Raw genomic sequence first — 5936 nt, forward strand, 5'->3', positions numbered from 1 at the left:
TTCATTTAAGAGAGGTGATGGATTCATAGGACATTCATATCTTTAAGACAAAGTTACTAACTACTAATGATCATGTAGTGAAGATACAAACATAGATAAGCACATAACATAGAAAACAAAAAACAGAAGAAAGAAGAACAAGGAATGAATCCACCTTAGTGATGGTGGCGTTTTCTTCTTGAGGAACCAATGATGTCCTTGAGCTCTTCTATGTCTCTTCCTTGTCTTTGTTGCTCCTCCCTCATTGCTTTCTGATCTTCTCTTATTTCATGGAGCATGATGGAGTGCTCTTGATGTTCCACCCTTAGTTGTCCCATATTGGAACTCAATTCTCCTAGGGAGGTGTTGATTTGCTCCCAATAGTTATGTGGAGGAAAGTGCATTTGAGGCATCTCAGGGATCTCATGGAAGTGAGCTTCTTGCGCCTCTTGAGCTCCATGACTGGGCTCTCTTGCTTGTTCCATCTTTTTCTTAGTGATGGGCTTGTCCTCTTTGATGAGGATATCTCCCTCTATGTCAATCCCAGCTGAATTGCATAGGTGGCAAATGAGGTGAGGAAAGGCTAACCTTGCCATAGTGGAGGACTTGTCAGCCACCTTGTAGAGTTCTTGAGGTATAATCTCATGAACTTCCACCTCTTCTCCAATCATGATGCTATGGATCATGATGGTCCGGTCTATAGTAACTTCAGACCGGTTGCTAGTGGGAATGATTGAGCATTGAATGAACTCCAACCATCCTCTAGCTATAGGCTTGAGGTCCAATCTTCTTAGTTGAACCGGCTTGCCTTTGGAGTCAATATTCCATTGAGCTCCTTCTACACATATGTCCATAAGGACTTGGTCCAACCTTTGATCAAAGTTGACTCTCCTTGTGTAGGGGCGTGCGTTCTCTTCCATGTATGGCAAGTTGAACGCCAACCTCACATTTTCCGGACTAAAATCTAAGTATTTTCCCCGAACCATTGTAACATAGTTCTTTGGATCTGGGTTCTTACTTTGATCATGGTTCTTGGTGATCCATGCATTGGCATAGAACTCTTGAACCATTAGGATGCCGACTTGTTGGATGGGATTTGTTAGAACTTTCCAACCTCTTCTTTGAATTTCATGTCGGATCTCCGGATACTCATTTCTTTTGAGTTTAAAAGGGACCTCAGGGATCACCTTCTTCTTGGCCACAACATCATAGAAGTGGTCTTGATGGGCTTTGGAGATGAATCTTTCCATCTCCCATGACTCGGATGTGGAAGCTTTTGTCTTCCCTTTCCCTCTTCTAGAGGATTCTCCGGTCTTAGGTGCCATCAATGGTAATGGAAAAACAAAAAGCTTATGCTTTTACCACACCAAACTTAGAATATTGCTCGCCCTCGAGCAATAAACAAAAGAATAGAAGAAGAAGAAGAAGAAATATGGAGAGGGAGAGGGAGATGTGGTTTCGACCAAGAGGAGTGTAGAGGGGGTGTGTTGTGTGAATTTGATGAAGAATGGAGGGCTTTATATAGGAAGGGAAGGGGGGAAGGTTTCGGCCATATGGGTGGGTTTGGGTGGGAAATTGGTTTTGAATTTTGAAGGTAGGTGGAGTTTATGAGGTAGGTTTATGGGGAAGAGTGGATGGATGTGAGTGGTGAAGAGGTGATGGGGAAGAGAGATTGAGGTGATTGGTGAAGGGTTTTTGGGGAAGAGTGTTTATGGGGTTGTGTGAAAGAGGGGTGAGAAGAAGTGAGTGGAGGTAGGTGGGGATCCTGTGGGGTCCACAGATCCTGAGTGGATCCTGTGGGGTCCACAGATCCTGAGGTGTTCAAGGATTTACATCCCTGCACCCATTAGGCATGTAAAAATGCCTTTGTACACAACTCTGGGCGTTCAGCGCCAGGTTGGTGGCCATTTTGGGCGTTCAACGCCCATTTGTGTGCCATTTCTGGCGTTGAACGCCAGAACCATGCCTGTTCTGGCGTTCAGTGCCCAGAAGCTGCCCATTTTGGGCGTTCAGCGCCAGAACCATGCTCTGTTCTGGCGCTGAACGCCAAACAGATGCTCCTCCAGGGTGTGATTTTTCTTCTGCTGTTTTTTATTCCGTTTTCAATTTTTATATTTATTTTGTGACTCCACATGATCATGAACCTAAGAAAACATGAAAAATAATAAAAATAAGAATTAGATAAACATTGGGTTGCCTCCCAACAAGCGCTTCTTTAATGTCAATAGCTTGACAGTGGGCTCTCATGGAGCCTCACAGATGTGCAGAGCTTTGTTGAAACTCTCCAACACCAAACTTAGAGTTTGGATATGGGAGTTCAACACCAAACTTAGAGTTTAGTTGTGGCCTCCCAACACCAAACTTAGAGTTTGACTGTGGGGGCTCTGGTTGACTCTGCTTTGAGAGAAGCTTTTCAAGCTTCCTCTCTATGGTTGCAGAGGGAGATCCTTGAGTTTTGAATACAAGGGAGTTCTCATTCCATTGAAGGACTATTTCACCTCTATCAACATCAATCACAGCTCTTGCTGTGGCCAGGAAAGGTCTTCCTAGGATGATGGATTCATCCTCTTCCTTTCCAGTATCCAGGACTATGAAATCAGTAGGTATGTAAAGGCCCTCAACCTTTACTAATACATCTTCTACTTGTCCATAAGCCTGTCTTCTTGAGCTGTCTGCCATCTCTAGCGAGATTTTAGCAGCTTGCACCCCATAGATTCCCAGTTTCTCTATTACAGAGAGGGGCATGAGGTTTATTCCTGAACCAAGGTCACACAGAGCCTTAAAGATCATGGTGCCTATGGTACAGGGTATTATGAACTTTCCAGGATCCTGTCTCTTCTGAGGCAATGTCAGTTGATCCAGATCACTTAGTTCATTGATGAACAAGGGAGGTTCAACTTCCCAAGTATCAATGCCAAATAACTTGGCATTCAGCTTCATGATTGCACCAAGAAACTTGGCAGTTTGCTCTTCAGTGACATCCTCATTCTCTTCAGAAGAGGAATACTCATCAGAGCTCATGAAGGGCATAAGGAGGTTCAATGGAATCTCTATGGTCTCTAGATGAGCCTCAGAGTCCTTTGGTTCCTCAGAGGGAAGCTCCTTATTGATCACTGGACGTCCCAGGAGGTCCTCCTCCTTGGGATTCACGTCCTCTCCTCTCCTCAGAGGTTCGGCCATGGCGCTTATGTCAATGGCCTTGCACTCTCCTTTTGGGTTCTCTTCTGTATTGCTTGGGAGAGTACTAGGAGGGATTTCAGTGATCCTTTTACTCAGCTGGCCCACTTGTGCTTCCAGATTTCTAATGGAAGACCTTGTTTCATTCATGAAACTTACAGTGGCCTTAGATAGATCAGAGACTAGATTTGCTAAATTAGAAGCATTTTGTTCAGAGTTCTCTGTCTGTTGCTGAGTTGATGATGGAAAAGGCTTGCTATTGCTAAACCTGTTTCTTCCACCATTATTAAAGCCTTGTTGAGGCTTTTGATCCTTCCATGAGAAATTTGGATGATTTCTCCATGTTGAGTTATAGGTGTTTCCATAAGGTTCACCTAAGTAATTTACCTCTGCTATTGCAGGGTTCTCAGGATCATAAGCTTCTTCTTCAGAAGAAGCCTCTTGAGTACTGTTGGATGCAGCTTGCATTCCATGCAGACTCTGAGAGATCATATTGACTTGCTGAGTCAATATTTTATTCTGAGCCAATGTGGCATTCAGAGTATCAACCTCAAGAACTCCCTTCTTCATAGGCGTCCCATTGCTCACAGGATTCCTTTCAGAAGTGTACATGAACTGGTTATTAGCAACCATGTCAATGAGTTCTTGAGCTTCTGCAGGCGTTTTCTTTAGGTGAATGGATCCACCTGCAGAAGTGTCCAGTGACATCTTTGATAGCTCAGATAAACCATCATAGAATATATCCAGGATGGTCCATTCTGAAAGCATGTAAGAAGGACACTTTTTGGTCAACTGTTTGTATCTTTCCCAAGCTTCATAGAGAGATTCATCTTCTTTCTGTCTGAAGGTTTGAACATCAGCTCTAAGCTTGCTCAGCTTTTGAGGAGGAAAGTACTTGGCTAAGAAAGCCGTGACCAGCTTATCCCAAGAGTTCAGGCTGTCTTTAGGTTGAGAATCCAACCATAATCTAGCTCTGTCTCTTACAGCAAAAGGGAAAAGCATGAGCCTGTAGACTTCAGGATCTACTCCATTAGTCTTAACAGTATCACATATCTGCAAGAATTCAGTTAAGAACTGAAAAGGATCTTCAGATGGAAGTCCATGAAACTTGCAGTTCTGCTGCATTAGAGAAACTAATTAAGGTTTCAGCTCAAAGTTGTTTGCTCCAATGGCAGGAATGGAGATGCTTCTTCCATGTAAATTAGAATTAGGTGCAGTAAAGTCACCAAGCATCTTCCTTACATTATTATTATTTTCGGCTGCCATCTTCTCTTCCTGTTCGAAAATTTCTGAAAGGTTATCTCTGGATTGTTGTATTTTAGCTTCTCTTAATTTTCTCTTCAGAGTCCTTTCAGGTTCTGGATCTGCTTCCACAAGAATGTTCTTATCCTTGCTCCTGCTCATATGACAAAGAAGAAGGCACAGAAAAATAATAATAATAATAATAGAGATCCTTTATACCACAGTATAGGGATCCCTTTGTGAGTGGAAGAAAAGAGGGGGAGACAAAGAATGTGATGTAAAGGAAGAAACACAACTGTACGGATGGAAGAGATGTGAGATGAGATGTTAGGATATGAATGAATAAATAGAATGAGATGGGGGAGGGATAATTTTCGAAAATTATTTTGAAAAAGAGTTAGTGATTTTTGAAAAATGGTTTTTGAAAAAATGTTAGTAATTTTCGAAAATTTTTGAAATCAAAAATAAAAGATAAAAATAATTAGTTAATTAAAAAGAAATATTTGAAAAAGAGGGAAGATATTTTCGAAAATGAGAGAGAGAGAGTTAGTTAGGTAGTTTTGAAAAAGTTAAGAAACAAACAAAAAGTTAGTTAGTTAGTTGAAACAAATTTTGAAAAGATAAGAAGTTAGGAGGTTAGAAAAGATATTTTGAAAAGATATTTTTGAAAAAGATAAGATAAGAAGATATTTTAGAAACTAATTTTGAAAAAGATTTGATTTTTAAAATCTCAATTAATGACTTGATTCATAAGAAATCTCAAGATATGATTTTAAAGTTTGAATCTTTCTTAACAAGGAAGTAACAAACTTCAAATTTTTGAATCAAAACATTAATTGATTATGTTATTTTCGAAAATTTGATATAAAAATAAGAAAAAGATTTTTGAAAAATATTTTTGGAATTTTCGAAAATAACTAAGAATTTTGAAAAAGATTTGATTTTTGAAAAAGATTTTGAAAAAGATAAGATTTTCAAATTGAAAATTTGATTTGACTCATAAGAAACAATTTGATTTTAAAATTTTTTGAAAAAGTCAACTCAAATTTTCGAATTTGATGAGAGAAAAAGGGCAAGATATTTTTTTTTTATTTTTGAATTTTTATGATGCAAGAGAAAAACACTAAGAGGATGCAATGCATGAAATTTTTAGATCAAAACAATGAATGCATGCAAGAATGCTATGAATGTCAAGATGAACACCAAGAACACTATGAATGTCATGATGAACATCAAGACACAATTTTGAAAAATTTTTAATGCAAAGAAAACATGCAAGACACCAAACTTAGAATTCTTTAATGCTTAGACACTAAGAATTCAAGAATGCATATGATAAACATGAAAAGACACAAAACAAAAAATCATCAAGATCAAACAAGAAGACTTACCAAGAACAACTTGAAGATCATGAAGAACCCTATGAATGCATGATATTTTCGAAAAAAATGCAAGATGCATATGCAAGTGACACCAAACTTATAATGTGACTCAAGACTCAAACAAGAAACACAAAATATTTTTGATTTTTATGATTT

At 39.2% G+C, this 5936-nt stretch overlaps 1 non-coding gene across 1 annotated transcript; it reads left to right on the plus strand.

The window, feature by feature from the left end:
- Positions 1-3918: 3918 nt before the first annotated feature.
- On the plus strand, positions 3919-4026 carry LOC148574988 (small nucleolar RNA R71). The gene has a single exon (XR_015906235.1). It is a non-coding gene; the product is annotated as a small nucleolar RNA R71 (small nucleolar RNA).
- Positions 4027-5936: the final 1910 nt, after the last annotated feature.

This window comes from Arachis ipaensis, chromosome B2 (assembly GCF_059453495.1).
Source record: "Arachis ipaensis isolate K30076 ecotype BB chromosome B2, ASM5945349v1, whole genome shotgun sequence".
In the NCBI taxonomy this organism is placed as follows: Eukaryota; Viridiplantae; Streptophyta; class Magnoliopsida; order Fabales; family Fabaceae; genus Arachis; species Arachis ipaensis.